Genomic DNA, 16167 nt, shown 5'->3' with positions numbered 1-16167 from the left:
ACAATTTAGAGTCAAATTGTTTAAAATGAATCAGGAAACAAATTCTCATTTAAGATGGAAAAGAAATTTTAGCTTTACTCTCAGTATTTTCTTAAAACATCTCTTTCCAAAAGAAATTACTCAGAATGAAATAAAGATTTTAATTTCTTTACTTTGAGGGTTATGACAAGATAAAGAAGTGGACTTATTATTTATTTTCTCCTTTCCTGCTTTGTATAGACATAGTTAAGTTATGGTCTACACCCGACATCTCCTAATATACTTAATTGTTTGCATCTTATCTTCATCCTCTGAATATCATGTCTTGGTCTTCCCGAGTGGATAAATCAGCTATTTCTTCTGTTTTAGATAGAGGCTGTGTATAGTTCCACACAAATGGTCAAGTCACCACAAGGTTTTGCAAATATCTGGAATAATGTCTAACTTTGATGGTTTGGTAGCTCTACCAGATGTTCACACTTCCTTTTTTTGGTAATAGCAACAGTATTTCCTAATTTGGGTCATTCCTTCACCTTGCTCCCTCAATCCACCCAAACACACACCACAACACCTATCCAGGTGAAACGCACATACACAGTTCGTTACCAATGAATTCCCTGGACAGTGGAAGCGGAGAGCGTACCCATCTCCATTTCTGAAAGAATTACAGATGATCCAGGTCTTCATCTGCCTCTGTGGATCAAAATGTCTTCCCAAAGGCTGTAAACAAACAAACAAACAAAAATCAGTAGAAAAGGAAGGCAGTGGGGGCCAGTATTCTAACTTCATGTATTCATAGTAACTCTTCCTTCCATCCCAGAGTCCTGCCAAGATCCTTCTTCTATGATGAGCTTTTGACTAGATCTTTTTTTTTTTTTCCTTTTCTCACAGGATTTCCTCTTATTTGGGTTGACTTTTAGGATAAGAATATTTGTGAGAAACTATTTGCCAATTGTGAATTAGGGAGTGTGAAATATGTTATCTTAAGATATGAGAAATGAAATTTTAATTTCTGAAGACAAGTCTGTAACTTTTATCCAAAGTATTTGGAGCACACTGGTTTATTATGAATATTAGGAGCATAGTGGTTTTCTTGTTTCTCTTATGTCTTACTTAAGCATTGTTTTCTAATATAAAATTAATACATCACCAATGTGCACAGTCTGAAAATAGAGACATATTTTGAGATGAAATGAAAATAGCAATCCCTCATTTCACCTGGAGGAGAGAATGCCTATTAACATTTTCCCATATTTTCATCAATTCTCTTATCCATACATTATTTTTAGTTAAAACCATACTATGTAGACAATTTTATACACTTGACATTTCAAGTTATTAAAAACTTAACTTATTAAAAAATACAAATTGTCCAAAAACTACACTTTATAGAAATTTGGAGATATTTAAAAAAATAAACTATTGTGCATAATACTACCATCCTGAGGCAACAACTATTAGCATGTTAGTATATTCTCTTTAACTTCTTTGAATACATTTTCCTTTTCCACAGTTGATATAATATTGTATACTTACCTGTGTACACTTTATTATTTTTAATTTTTAATTAATTAATTTATTTATTTGTGAGGAAGATTGGCCCTGAGCTAACATCTGCCAATCCTCCTCTTTTTGCTGAGGAAGACTGGGCTAACATCCATGCCCATCTTCCTCCACTTTATATGGGACGCTGCCACAGCACGGCTTGACAAGCGGTGCATCGGTGCGCGCCCGGGATCCGAACCAGCGAACCCTGGGCCGCCGCAGTGGAGCACGCACACTTAACTGCTTGTGCCACCAGGCCGGCCCTGTATACACTTTATTTTTGATTTATGTTACAGGATTTCCCATATCATTAAAATTTTACATTAAAAATCTCTTCATAAGTGTTTTTAATGGTTGCATCATAGTATAACATAATTTAGTAAACTATATGGAACTTAATTTTTTTAATGGTGTTTGCTTACAAGTAAACTTTGGGAGGGTTTATTCCATTTGACTGTGTAAAATGGGAATTCTTTAAGAGGCAAGTGAATAAAGGGTATACCAGGTAACTGGGAATGCAGGAAGAGTTCTGGGGGCAGGGCCAGGTAGCCATGTATGAAGGGAGGACAGCTGGAGCGAGTGCTGGGGAGTGTTTGAGTCCATCCAGCACAGTGAACTGCTGCAGGACACCAATCTGTCTTCCAAGAGTTCTCGTGCCAGCAGACCACAGAGCTGAGTAAGAGTGCCCAGAATTGCTTCATTCGTTTTTAAGTGCAGTTTTGTAATCTAAAAGATTGCATTGTAAAGCTGGAGGGATTGACTTGGTCTGCAACACCTCAACAAGTTGTCATGCTGTGGAAAGAGAAACTTTTAAATTAAAGGTACAGTGTTTTCCACAAAGACCAAGGATGTCAACATGAGGTTACTCAAAGGTCAGCATTGACTTCGGTTTGTTCTAAACCCAGAGGATGAATTTGGCAGATTGAAGGGTTTATCTTGGATAGTGAAATTAGATATACATTAGTACCTTTCTTTTTACTGTAACTTTTCCTTCAAAATGTTTTAATATTACGAGGTGTCCACCACTGCTTTTATTGGCTATCAAACCATTGTCAGAAAAAGTTAATCATTGTAAATTTGCCAGTGACTGTGGTGTTTTGACAGCTTTACTGTCTAGGTACTTTCTCCTTCCTTCCTTCCTCCCTCCCTCCCTCCCTTCCGTCCCGTCCTTCCCTCTTTCCCTCCCTTCCTTCCCGCCCTTTCTTCCTTCCTTCTTTTCTTCTTTCCTTTCTTCCCTCCTTTTGTTTTTTTCTTTTCTTTAGATTCATGGTATAAAATCCTTCTTCTATTTAGAAATATGAAATATGCAAGAAATATGATTACAAAAAAAAAATTAAGGTAACTTTCTTTTACCCAAAACTTTAGGAAGTGGCAACTCTGCCTTTCATTTGGTGAGGAAGGCCTGTTGAGTGAAGAGGGACCTTTGTACAGGGTCTGCTCACTAACACAGTCACACTGGTTAGAGAAGTGGGTGGTGCCCAGCTAACTCTGGGTCCCCACCATGAGTTGTAGCAATGCATTCTTCTGGTTATAGTTCCCTCACTACTAATCACAAATGGAAAATGGATGTTGAATAAAATTAAGCTGTTAAAAGTAAAAGCTGTAAATAAATAAAACGGAAAACTGAGGAGACGCATGCAAAAGAATGAAAGCAGACCGTTATCTTACACCATATACAAAAATTAACTCCAAATGGATTACAGACTTGAATGTAAGACCTGAAACCATAAAACTCCTAGAGGAAAACCTGGGCAGTACTCTCTTTGACATCAGTCTTAGCAGTATCTTTTTGAATATCATGTCTCCCCAGGAAAGGGAAACAAAAGAAAAAGTAAGAAATAGGATTACATCAAACTAAAAAGCCTCTGCATGGCAAAGGAAACCATCAACAAAACAAAAAGACAAGCCACCAACTGGCAGAAAATATTTGCAAATCATATATCAGATAAGGGGTTAATATCCAAAATATATAAAGAACTCATACAACTTAACAACAAAAAAACAAACATCCCAATTAAAAAATGGGCAGAGGATTTGAACAGACGTTTTTCCAAAGAAGATATACAGATGGCCAACAGGCACATAAAAAGATGTTCAACAGCAGTAATTATTAGGGAAGTGCAAATGAAAACCACAACAAGATATCACCTCACACCTGTCAGAATGGTTATTATTAAAAAGATAAGAAATAACAAGTATTGGAGGGGATGTGGAGAAAAGGGCGCAGCCACTTTGGAAAACTGTATGGAAATTCTTCAAAAAATTAAAAATAGAACTACTCTTTGATCCAGCTATTCCACTTCTGGGTTTTTATCCAAAGAATATGAAAACGCTAATTCAAAAGATATATGCATCCCTATGTTTATTGCAGCATTATTCACAATAGCCAAGACTTGAAAACAACCTAAGTGCCCATCGACAGACAAATGGATAAAGAAGATGTGGTATATATATCCAATGGAATACCACTCAGCCATAAACAAACATGAAGTCTTGCCATTTGCGACAACATGGATGGACCTTGAGGGTATTATGCTAAGTGAAATAAATCAGACGGAGAAAGCCAGGTACTGTCTGATTTCACTCATGTGGAAGATAAACAACAACAAACAAACACATAGATACAAAGAATAGATTGGTGGTTACCAGAGGAGAAGGGAGTGGGAAGAAGGCAAAAGGGGTAAAGGGGCACATACGCGTGGTGACGGATGGCAACTAGACTTTTGGTGGTGAACAGGATGCAGTCGATACAGAAGCCAAAATATAATGATGTATACCTGAAATTTATATAATGTTATAAAGCAATGTTACCTCAATAAAAAGATGAATAAAAATTTTGCCAAGTTAAAAAATAACAATAATAATAATAAAAGTAGTGGCCCTCTGCTTTTGTTTTGGACTATATGTTGTATACTGGGAGAATTTCTGGTACAATTCATTTTAACTAACAGAACTAAACAAACATAGATTGCCATGTTAAGGATGAGTTAACTGCAAGAAAAATAAACATCATTCTTTTCCCCTCTCCAGCTGTATTACAAATTGACAAATAAATTTGTAAGATATTTAAAGTATACAACATGATGATTTGATACACATATTCATTTTGAAAGGATTCCTCCCATCAAGTTAACACATACATTACTTCACATATTTACTTTTTGTGTGTGTGAGAACATTTAAATTCTACTCTCATCAAATTTCAATTATACAATGCAGTGTTATCAAATATAGTCACTATGTTATCTATTAGATCCTCAGAGAAAGACAAATACTGCATGGTATCACTTATATGTGGAATCTAAAAAAAAATTGAACTTGTAGAAAAGTGGTTGCCAGGGGCTTGGGTTTGGAGGAAATAGGGAGAGGTTGATAAAACGGTACAAAGTTTTAGTTATAAAAACATCATTCTTCTGAAAACATTTATTAGTTCCAAATACAGGCACCAATCTAAGGAATTTAAAGCAAATATCCCCCTAGGAAATAAACCTACTAAAAGATTTACAGGAAAATGTTTTAAAAATATCTTATTGTTTTTTTAATTGATGCATAACTACATCAATTGCATAAAATAAAACTTGCCTTTAGATTTTTTAAAATTCCCCAAATTAAAATGCAATAGAGGCAATGAAAAGTAGACTCAATACTTAAGAAAAATAAACTAGTGAAATAGATGTCCAGCTCTCAAAAGTTTTCTGTAACTTAGAGGGAAAGATTGAAATAATTTTGATGGAGAAAAGATAAGAGACAAGAAGGAAATACCTAGGAGATCAGCATACTTATAATAAAAATTCTTATTATTCACAAGTTTCGTGAAAAAGGAGCAAAAATTATTAAATCATAGAAAAAAAAATTCCCCGAGTTAAAAATTTGATTTTTAGGATATAGCAGAGGAAAAAATTAATGAAGAGTGTTGGACATAAAAATATTTGGGTCAAATATTTTCCTTTCTGATAATGTAAAACTTGTATAAGCATCCAACAGGGAAAGAAAAATAAGTTATAGACAAAAGGAGGAAAAAGTTGGGTTAGTGTCAGACATCTCGGTAACAATAAATGCCATTAGACCGTAGAAGTCATGCCTGCAGTTTTCAATAAAAAAATATTCTGAACCCAGAATTCTATACCCATTGAAACTACCATTCTTGTGTGAAAGCAACAGAAACACATTCTCAGTCATGAAGGTTTTACAAAGTATTGCATTTCTTCTAAGTGATTACAAGCCAAATGCTCCAAAGTAAGTAATTAACTTTCTCATATACCAACAGTAACCAGCTAAAACTATAATAGAAAAAGATATTTTTATTAGGCAACAAAAGTATAAAGTAAAATATCTAGGAATACATTTAATGAGAGGCATCACAATATGGTAATATCATCCATTCAGCAAATATTTAATACCGAGTTTCCAACAGTGGGAACATAATTAAGGGACACATAAGAAAATTTGAATAAATGAACACTAGGTTCCTAAATGGGAAAAATAAGCATTGAAAATATATCAGTTCTTCCCCATCTGTTTGTCTGTCTATGCATCCATCCATCCATCCATCCATCCATCCATCCATCCATCCATCCATCTATCCATCTATCTATCATCTATCTACTAATTAAATTCTAACACTGATTATCTTAGAGTTGAGGTAGAGATTGGAGAGAGATTAATGTAGAAGAATAAGTGAGCATATAATATGAATGTTTTTTGAAAAAATGAGACTAATTTCCAAGGGGGAGGCACAGAGAAATTTTTTTTTAAATTATAGAACTTTTATAATTAAAATATTCTAGTGCTGATATGAGCCCAGGACAAAAAAGAAATAGAATACGACAAAGTTCAGAAAGAGCACCAAGTGTACATGTGTGTTAGTATTATTTTCGTATTTGATTAAAGTGTCCTTTCAAATTGGTGGGGAGGAATAATGCATTATTCATCTGGATAGTGTTAAGTTTTGGCTACCTGGTGAAAAAAAATCATGTAAATGTTCGAAAAATATTGGTGAATATTTCTCTAATCCTGAGTGAAGAACTTTTTTTAAAGCATAACTCCAAAGTTTAAAAACATAAAGGAAAAGACTGATGGGTTAAACATCCATGGCAGTGACATGTAACTATCCACCAATCTCAACCTCCTCTTTGCATAGTATTGAGTGATTGCTGGGAAGCATCTGTCGATCCAGCTACATTTCCAACATGCTTGCATCAAGGTGAGGCCACATGAGTGTTTCTCACCAAAGGAGTATGAGTATGTGAAGGAGTTACTTCTGGGCCAAGGTGACTATGGAGCTCCTCATTCTCTACCAGTGTTGCCAACTGGATGCATAAGCATCAGACCTGGGGACATTTTGTGGAGTCTCAAAATGAAAAGACTTGGGCCTCACTGCATTCAAGAAGGCTGCCTACTGACCAAGAAATTCTGACATATCCATACAATAGAGTCTGACTCATCAATAAAATGGAATGAATAGTTAATATATTATTATTTGTATCAATAGATCATTCCCAATGTCCATCAACAGGTAAATGAAAAATTGTGGTATATAGTTGAACAATCATAATAAGCCTTTTATGTAGAAACTCCTAGGCTTAAAGGAGAGATTAAAACAGTACTAAAAGCACTGCCCACATCTATTTACTTCAAATGATCTCTTTCCAAAATATGCTCTTATTGTCTTATAGGTATAGGTCAATTGGTTAGACCATACAAAAGAGGCCAAAACAAAATTCTGCACTCCTTTTGTCGTCCACTTAGCTTGGTCTCATGTTGCTCATCTGGCAAATGGAGATAATAAACCTGTAGGGTTTATGTGAGTTCAGAAATAAAGTTAATGAAGTAACTAACACATAGTAGATAATAAATAAAGGCAGATAAAAGTATTATCATTATTAGTGTTGTTATGACAACACTTTCTTGTCAATTGATTCAAAAAATACTTTTTGATTTTGAGAGTATGTGCATGAATCTTCCTTTCTCAGGATATTAGGCTTAAGTTTTGGTGTTGAAAAAAAGGCTATTAATAAAATGAGTAATAATGAGTTTTGGTTGAGGCTGAATCTTTTTCTTAGATCTGTTTGAAGTTGGTTGTCCTTGGAGGTCCATTATGCTTTACACTGGGGAAAGAAAAGCCATCTCCTTTCAAAGGTTCTGCCATGTTTCATAGTGATTTGATTCATACCTAGAGTTCAGAAAGGGACAAGATTAAGATGGGTGAGATTGAGGATGGATGTTGACATGGGAAGGACTGAAGTCAGGCTCAAGGTCACTTCTAGCTGTAAAATCTCTCAGTGCATTCTCCCTTAAAAAAATGTTTTTATTTTCCAAAACACTCCCCTCAAATGGCTGTGATCATTATTCTGGGAATATTCAGTGCCATTTCACACATAAGTAGACATGTCAGGTTGTAGTAATCTCTGGAATAACCCTACAGACATCAACTCCTCTTTCTATATACCTTTTCTTTGTGATTGCACCGGCCATTCACCCAGTCTTCATAACAGAAAACATGAAGTCAACCTCACCTCTCTGTTTTTTTCTCACACAAACACACATACACACACAGACATAGACACAGACACACATACTTACCCAGTAATTCCCCAAGGTGCTTCAGTCCAAGATCTTTCCATGCCCACTGCCACTCTCCAACTCTGGGACACTCTCGTCTACCTGCTAGATTACTTTTCTTCCTTCCAGTCTTGTCCTCACTCAAGTCTGTCCTCCACACTGCAGCCAGAGTATTCTTCTGAAAATGCAAGTCTGATCATATCATTTCCCTGCTTAAAATATTAAATGGCTTTCCATTTCCAGCATTCAAAAATCTCAGCATACTTGAAATTGCTTGCTTACCTCTCTGACTTACCCCTTCTCTGTTGGCCCTCTTATGCTTGTCCCCACCCTTATTTAAATACTTCCTGTCACCTGAAGATGCTGGTGCCTTTTAGCCTCTGGGTCTTTTCATGTGCTATTTCCTTTGCCTGGAACACAGTATTCTGATGGCCAAGGATTGTCATTTGGGTCATTGTGATGGTGAATTTTATGTGCTAACTTGATTGTGCTAAGGGATGCCCAGATAGTTGGTAAAACATTATTTCTGGGTGTGTCTGTGGGGAGTTTCTGGAAGAGATTAGCATTGAATTGGTAGATTGGGTAAAGAAAACTACGCTTCCCAATGTGGGTGGGCATCATCAAATAGGTTGAGGGCCTGAATAGAACAAGAAGGCTAAGGAAAAGTGAATTTGCTCTCTTTGCTGGGACATCCATCTTCTCCTGCCTTTGGACATAGGCACTCCTGGCTCTCCGGCTTTTGGACTTGGACTTGGACTAGGGCTTATACTATTAGCTCCCCTAGTTCTCAGGCCTTCAGACTGGGATTGAATTATACTACTGGTTTTCCTGGTTCTCCAGCTTGCAGCCAGTAGGCTGAACTTCTCAGCCTCTGTAATTGTGTGACCCAATTCCTATAATAAATTTCTGAATAGATGATAGGTAGGTAGGTAGGTAGGTAGGTAGGTAGATAGATAGATAGATATAGATCTCTCTATCTCTTTCTCTCTGTCTCTCTCTCTATATATGTATCTCCTATTGGTTCTGTTTCTCTGGAGAACCCTGACTAATACAGTCACAAACCTCAATACAAATGTGTCTTAGGTTCCTTTAGTTGTATATAACACCAAGAAACACTCACACACACAGGTCCAACTCATAAGCTGCTTTTACTGCCAGCTCCTTCACCCAGAGAGGAAGGAGTTCCCTGGAGCCAGAAGGTGTGGCCCAAAGAAGAAGGACTGCACTTCCTTTCCATGCAGCTCACTGGGAAAGCTGTCATTCCTATTGGTCCCCACTAAATGTGCCCAGCTGGTTTACCTCTCTGATTCAACTTCATCCGTTATTTATACATATTAAAAATTCAAACCAACACTTACAATATCATAACAAGCACTTAATTTTTTTAGTCCTGGAAATTTCTACTAATTTAGCCAATCCTATGCTGATCATCTAAAAGGAATCTCAGCTCAAAGTTAATAAAAAGTGAGGGAGCCAGATCCAAAAGGAATTTCTCAGAATTCCTACTGATTGAGCATTCTCCACTCCTCCACTGCAGAACTGGTTATGCCTTACTTATCCCTGGGCCCTTAGTTTTGATTCTCTTTCTCCTGGAAAAATTCCCTGACCACCCACCCTTGGTCTTGTTAGGTTCCCCCACCAAGTACTTCCTTCTGACATTCTCCACGCTATTACTGTTTCTTGCCTGTGCGCTGAGCTTCCTGAAGGCAGAGTGTGTATTTGTCAAGGCCCTCACTGTATCCACAGAACCTGGCATATGGTGGCTATACAATAAATATAGCTGAACAAATAAATACAACAAACTGTGGCAAGAATAGAGATTGCATTAAAAGTTTATCTCCACTTTTCCCCTTTATCCCCAGGAGACCCCATCCTCCAGAATTTAAAGAAGAAAGTTGAACCCTTCTCCCATTAAGCCTATCTTAAAAGCTGCTTTTAGAAACTCCAGTGCACACTCACACACCATTATATGTTATTTCAGGCTGGTGTAATAATAAAACTGTCAATCCTATGAATAAGAACTGTTTCTTTACTTGGATTCTTGCTCATGTTCGTGTATATTTATGTATTACTAGAAAAGCAGCATTCTTAAGATTTCTTAGATTGTTTTGATAAGATATGACTCTACTTTTCCCAGCCTTTCTTATTATAAGAATCTTTAACAAGCTCTTTAAACAGTTTGCACATGCTACCTTACATTTTTATGTGATGTAAAGTATAGTGGAATCCTTTTTTTTAAAAGGATTTTTTAATATAATGTTTAAATAATGAAACTATTTCTGCTTATGTAATGCTATTTGTGCAAATAGACTAGTTGTCAATATTTATGCATGGAAAATACACCAATTCTTTAGTTTCTGGTGAGGAATAATTATCAATGATTATTATTTATAGGGCAGAATTTTTAAACCATGAATCTTTAATTTAAAATACTTCTTTATTTAGGGGTGTTAACTATAAGAGCCTTTTGTTGTTGTTAAAATAAGGTTCTGATGTTTGCTAGTCTAATAATTTGTTTAATGCCTAAATTCATGTGACCTTTAAAAAAATTAGTTTAAACCATTAAGAGAAGATGTGCGGCTTTACAAAGGGCGAGTCTTGTAAGACCACGGTGAGCAGCCAGCTCCTGGGTGCCCTGTCTCTATCAGCCCCATTACTGCTTTTGCTTTATTGATCTTACCTAGAAAAGTGAGCAAAAGGTATCAGCTTCTCGTGGCCATTGCAGGCTGCTTTTGCACAGTGTGATTCAGTTATGAAATAGAAACAAGAGTGCTCTCTGTTTCCACTGAAAAATGAAAAACGATAGGGAAAAAAATGGAGACAAAGAAGAAGGGATATATGGAATTTCAGATAGCTGGCTTAGTCTTGGTCATCCCTTCCCCACTCATCTCCCTCCACTATCTTCTCCATGCTCTTCTCCTTCCTGCCATCATTCATTGTGAACTTCTGTTTTGTAAGTCCAGTGCGACCATGGATCATGATGATGAGTCCCTTACCTCCCCATTCACGTTCAGATGCTCCATGGGCACAGAATTCCAGTTGACCCACATGTGGGGGAGTTTGATGAGGCTCATCGTGTGAACAAGGTAAGTATGTTATGTTTACAGCTAAGTGGAGGCATTGATAGCCACAAGAGGCCGTGCTTTCTCCTCAAACCAGAAAGAAAGTAATATGGCATTTTAAGACACAAACAATAAGGGATCTTATCATATCGTTTCTTATTCCTGGTACTTCCTTGTAGTAGCCAACCACTTACACTGAAAATGATGGCATAGAAGCAAAGGGAAAAATAGGACAACCTATAGATCTTTTTCTTTTCTGTCTTTCCTTACTCATCAATAGGCCAAAGGTAGAGAGTATTGGTAAAATGTGCACATATCAAAAAATAAAATATGAATAGTTGAGTTAGTTTTGTGTAGCATTTCTACTGTTCTGGTAAGAATGAAATACATATGAATGTGTTAGTTATGGAATATGAATTTTGTAATTTTGGGGATTTCGAAAATAAGAGTTAAATGCTCTTATATTTGCATCTAAAACTCTCATTGCACAATGGTAAAATTCACGCTAATAAGTAAAATGTTTAATTTTTCCTTACTTTAGAGCAACATTGAATAGCAAATAAAAACAACACAATAAGTCAAGAGAGATTGGAGAAAAGGAAAAGACTTTATATTTTAGTACTTGTAATGGCACTTTTTCCTGCTTTTTGAACAAGGTGTCCTGCATTCTCATTTTGCACTGAGCTGCACAAATCATGTAGCTGGCCCTGCTGAGAGAGAAGACAAAGGAAAAATCAGAACTCCACTATGGTAGGCCCAGAAGTGGGCTGTAACCCACTGGCTTCTGTATCTCTTCAGAGTTTTCTAGGTACCATTCTCCTGCCCTCTTCACTTATACCCTTGATTTCTCAGCAGCTCCTGAGCTCCTTAGCGCTTTGCTTAGAGAGGCCCTACTTTCTTTGATGCTGGAGCACTCCCTCTACTCTGGGTTCTAGTTGTAATTTAGCAACTTCCAAAGGGACCTAGAGATCTCTGGACATTTTGCATTCATTCGTTCACTAAGTATATACTCAGAGCCTGTGATATGCCAAGCCCTCTCCTATGTGAACTGCTATGGGCTGAATTGTGTCCTTTCAAAATTCATATGTTGAAGCCCTAATCCCCAGTGTGATGGTATTTGGAGATAGGTCCTTTAGGAGGTAACTAGGTTTGATGGGGTCATGAGGGTAGGATCCTCATGATAGGATTACTGCCCTTATAAAAAGAGACCAGAGAGCACTCTCTCCATTTCATAATCTCTCTCTCATTATCTCTCTCTCTGTCTCTTTCCCAGTCATGTGAGGACACAGCAAGAAGGCAGCCATCTGCAAGCCAGGAAGAGGGCTCTTACCAGAACCCAAACATGCTAGCACCCTAATCTCAGACTTCCCAGCCTCCAGAACAGTGAGAAATAAATGTCTGTTGTTTAAGCTGCCCAGTTTATGGTATTTTGTTACAGCAACCTGAGCTGACTAAGACATGAACAAATGTAGTGCCTGCCTTTGTGGTAGAAATAAACATTAATGAAATAAACAGAAAATTAAATACAAAATGAAACTGTAGAAAGTGTTATAAAGAAAAATAACAGGGTGCCAAGGAAAAATAAGAGAATGACCTGATTAAATTGGGGTGCCATAGAAAGATGATGATGATTTAGGGAACAGTGCTCTAGGCAGAAGGAACAACATGTGCGAAAGTAGAAAGAGTTTTTGTATGGAGAAATCTGACAGAAGGCCTGTGTGCCTGTAAGTGTAAACACCAGAGGAGGACTGTGGTGGAATCCTGTTGTGCTTTTTTTTCTTAACTTCTGTTTTATTTTATACCTTTTATATAGCTGTAACTATGTGTGATGAGTAAATGAAGTACAGAGTAACCACAATTTCTGGACTTGAAACCGAAGCACAAAATCAGTGAAGTGCAAATGTCCACAAGGATTTTGACAGTTTGTTTGTGGTATGGGGCAAGCTCCTTTTCTCTTTGTACATTGGTTATTTTATCAGAACACGTATATAACAATAGCTACTTTAAATGAGAGACAATACAAATGAAGCCCCTGACATGGGCCTCACAAAGAATAGGTGCTCAATCAATGATAGCTAATATTAACATATTATGAGAAGGTCAGAACAGAATGTTTGAATCTTAACTGCCTCCTAACAGCCTGGAATCCATAGTTATGTGCTTTTTAGCTATTACATGACTTGGTTGATATCATCTCTCTCTTATTGTTACTGAATACCAACATTGCATGTTCAGTATTGGTGTAAGCCAAATATTCTCTTAAAGAAATTTGGAAAGCATGTACATTGTAAATTCAATTTCAAAAACTAACACTAAGTAACTGAATCAACCCTACCACTCTAAAACTTGGATGCACACTGTACTTAAAATAGCTATTCTGGGATACACTGAACAGTCTAATGCTAATCAGCCAGTTTAATTTCATAGGTTGAAGCATTTATGTTATTGAAAGGGAAAAATGAACTCCCCCAAAACTTGTATTTATTACTGACCATCTGCCTAACCTGAGTCAAATAATTATGGAGGTATCTCTTCACAAATGGAAGCAGCCTGATGAGCTCAATGATGCCTATCAGACACTGTGAAAACTGCCCAGTGTATTTCTCAGGGGTTTTATGTGTCAAATACAAGACAAAGCCCTCCAGTCCTCTTAACTGAACCTTGAACAATCCATTTACCTAGTTATTCAACAAGTATTGATTGAATATCTACCATATGCTAGGTACTGTTCTAGACACTGGGGTAGAACATTTCGTTATTGTTCCAAAAGAAATGCCTAACTTTTGAAACTATACTCTCCGATCTTAGAAACCACAGCACCAATTTCCATTACAAACAAGGGTTATGCATGAAGACCAAGAGTTTAATCAAATTTTATATGCTAAGATATTGATTTATAGTATTTTCTGGAGATGGATGGAATATTTTTCTCCCACTTGCCAGCCTGGCAAACTCCTCTTTGTTCAAAAGCAATTTTGAGTCTCATTTATTCAGCTTAATCTTTCTCAATTCCCCTAGATAAAATACCTCTTCTTTAATCATATCAAATTATCCACTTCTCTTTTATAGAATTTATCACATTGTGTTAAAAGTCACTTAAGGGCCCCCACCCTTAAGTCACCCAGTGTCCCCACACAGGAGGTATTCTTTAAATGTTTGGTGAATTAAGAGTTAATAGAAAACTGATTTAATGAATGAGTTCGCTCAATGTTGAGATGTGTACATTATGCTTTCAAGTAAATTTCAAATACTTGAACATATATAAATAAGCAAGTTGTCCCTGAACCTACTGCCCTTCTACTCAATAGGCTACACTCAGCATTTCAGTGTGAAAAAGTCAGTGGAAACAATAGAGTTCATATAGAGGTTTGCAAAAATAGTTCTAAGTTTATGAACATTAAGTTGGATCTACTGAAATCAGAAAATTTTGAAAAGGAAACAGCATTTTGTATTTTATAAACAAAGCTTAAAGTGCCTAGCAATTTAGATTATAAGCAATATATTGAATCATTTAAGTAAGGTTTGCAAATGAAAGCCTTTGACCAAATTCAGCCTGCAGAAGAGTTTTATTTTTCACATTAAAAAAAAAATTGGATTTGAATCTCCTTAGGTAGGGCCTGCATTCTCTTGTTTAGCCACCAACTCTTCCCTATTATCTTAAATTCTGCCATTTGTGTTGCTGTCTGATCCCTAAAAGCATTTGCATTTGGGTCTGGTGCCTTACAAGTTCCTCTCTGCCTTAGGGCAAAAAGCTGTCCCATTTCAGAGAGAACTCAGCATTAGCCTGAAACTGTTAAGATAAAGCTATAGCTAATTAGAGTTATAGCTAATTTGCTCTGAGGAAAGTTCTGTGGTTTGGTTTAGATCAAGATTTGGAAAGAGAGGACATACACACAAATCCCTTCCCTACAATAAACATAAAAGAGAAAAAATCTGGATGTTAAAAACTGTAATTCTTTGAACTCTTAAAATATTAATAAAACTATAAGGTTTTTTAATCAATATTTTATCTATAGCACTCACTATTGCTAAAATAAAGTCATCTCTTAAATTAGAACCTTGTGATAGGGTCTTGCTTTGCTAGTTAGAGATGGTGCAAATTGGGAGAATCAGAGGCCACATTCACTAGGAGTGGACAGACCATGGCACTCTTTCTGGGTGAGACACAGCCTGAGAGTAGCAACTAATGAAGACCAGCAGAGGCACACCAGCCAGGTCAGTGAGTGGGTGTTCAAAAAGGAGCCCCCGCAGCAGCCCGCTGCCCAAAACATGCAGTGCTGACCTAGCACCTGTGCTGTATGCTCCCCTCTCCTTGCTTTCTCACCTGCCCAGGAGGAGTCCCTGTGCCCAGTTTGCCTTCTTGTGGGGTAACAACACCGTTCAACCTGCAGGCACTGAGCCGCTCATGATCAAACAGCCCTGAACCCTAGGTCTCCTCCCTCTTCCCTCTGCCCCTCCTCCTAGTTCAGGCTTTCCTTTGGTGACCCATGTTACGCAGTTGATTCCTAACCTTGACCTGTGCGTCATTTTTAGCCTAGCTCTTCCCAGATGGGCACTTTGCAAACTGTCATATATTATCACTTCTTTTTCCCTTTGACTTCTGATTTGCTTTATAATTTTATTTTTATGCTTTGGAAAATAAAGTATAGCTAGTTATTTGTTCCTAGCTGTACTAAATCTCCATGATGGAAGAGCTTCTTCTCTACAGACTGACATAGAATACTTCAGAAATGATGCTAGAATACTTCAGAAACATCATAGGGTACCTTTGGGATTATAAAACTCCAAAGACAGAATAGAAACAGGAGAGGTCTTGTTTTTTCAAGAGAGGATCATTTAGGTATATTTTATTTTATATTTATTCAGGTAGAGCTGTTTGACTGGTAGTACCTAAAATGCAGGGGCCATAACTTATGCCTAGCTCACTGCATCTGTAGCATTCAATTTTTACACATGTAGACATTCATAGAATTAAACCTAATTGACTTGAATTGAATATATAGGACTTATTGACTGATTG

General features: G+C 36.9%; 1 long non-coding RNA gene across 3 annotated transcripts in view; it reads left to right on the top strand.

Moving 5' to 3' along the window:
* LOC147918136 (uncharacterized) overlaps positions 1-12678 on the top strand; it is a 41764-nt gene extending 29086 nt beyond the window's left edge. For 2 of the 3 annotated variants that reach the window (XR_015553020.1, XR_015553024.1), the window contains exons 3-5: positions 11049-11171; positions 11804-11897; positions 12421-12678. This is a non-coding gene — a long non-coding RNA (uncharacterized LOC147918136). Of the gene's footprint in view, positions 1-11043; positions 11172-11803; positions 11898-12420 lie in introns of all 3 variants that reach the window. The other variant, XR_015553023.1, reaches the window with a different exon arrangement.
* The last annotated feature ends 3489 nt before the right edge of the window (positions 12679-16167 follow it).

This window comes from Ceratotherium simum, chromosome 1, assembly GCF_057802395.1.
Source record: "Ceratotherium simum simum isolate JZ-2026a chromosome 1, ASM5780239v1, whole genome shotgun sequence".
NCBI classification, from domain to species: Eukaryota; Metazoa; Chordata; class Mammalia; order Perissodactyla; family Rhinocerotidae; genus Ceratotherium; species Ceratotherium simum.
This window is presented reverse-complemented; position numbering and strand designations above follow the sequence as displayed.